This window comes from Macrotis lagotis, chromosome 3 (genome assembly GCF_037893015.1).
Source record: "Macrotis lagotis isolate mMagLag1 chromosome 3, bilby.v1.9.chrom.fasta, whole genome shotgun sequence".
NCBI lineage: Eukaryota > Metazoa > Chordata > Mammalia > Peramelemorphia > Peramelidae > Macrotis > Macrotis lagotis.
Window position 1 is genome coordinate 270,602,394 of NC_133660.1, and position 1,075 is coordinate 270,603,468.

A 1,075-nucleotide genomic window follows, 5' to 3' on the forward strand; every position below is an offset into this window, starting at 1 on the left:
TTTTCTGTGCTTTTTCTTCATCTGCAACATGTAGGGGTTGGATTCAATGGTCTCTAAGATAACTTCTATCTCTAAATCAATGATCTACTGTGGATACTGAAAGTCTTTACCCCAGGTGAGAGTACTTGATTAGAACTTCTCTGAGGGTGTCATCTAATTGCTTCCTAGTCTTATTTTTCAACCTACCCTTCCCCCAGTAGACTCTTAAGTTTCCCGAGGAAAGGGATCTCATGGTAAACTGCATCTAGCCGTAATATTCACTTTAGTACTGATTTTCATTCAACTTAGCATTAGATTTAGAGCAGGAAGATGCATCAGAGATCACCTAATTCAACCGCTCTTTTATGGAAAATCACAAACTGTCTTGGAAGATGAAGTCCGAGAAGAGAATTCATTTCTGTGGACAGCAGTTTATGATATATAAGAATAACAGGCACATGACCAGGGCTGGAGTATAACTAAAAAGAACTACTAAGAATGTGTTTGACAATAATAAGATTGTAAATCTCATCAAAAAGGCTTTAAACTGACAAGGAAGGGAGAAAATGGCAGATAAATAAGATAAAGATCGAGTATATTTGGTGATATAGAGGTGGTTGATCAATAGATAAATAATAGATAGCTACACCGATCCACCAAGCTACATGATTGGCTGGTTGTGGTTGTCCTTCCTTCTTCCTTTTTTTTGAAGGTTTTTTTGCAAGGCAAATGAGGTTAAGTGGCTTGCCCAAGGCCACACAGCTAGGTCATTATTTAGTGTCTGAGACCGGATTTGAACCCAGGTACTCCTGACTCCAGGGCCATTGCTTTATCCACTATGCCACCTAGCCGCCCCCTGTCCTTCTTTCTTCAAAAGGACCAAAATGGTGTCACTTTGTTAGTCAAGTTACAGTGTGTCCAAACTGTGGCTGACTAGACCAAAATGAGATCAGAGGTGAGGCCCAAAAAGTCCATCAGAACACCCGGGATTCTCTAAATTTGCCAGTCTCACTTTCCTTTGAGTTACACATAGAGAGCAGCTAGAACATAGAAGGAAGAGAATAGAAGTAGAAATGGTCAGAAATTCATAGGAGAC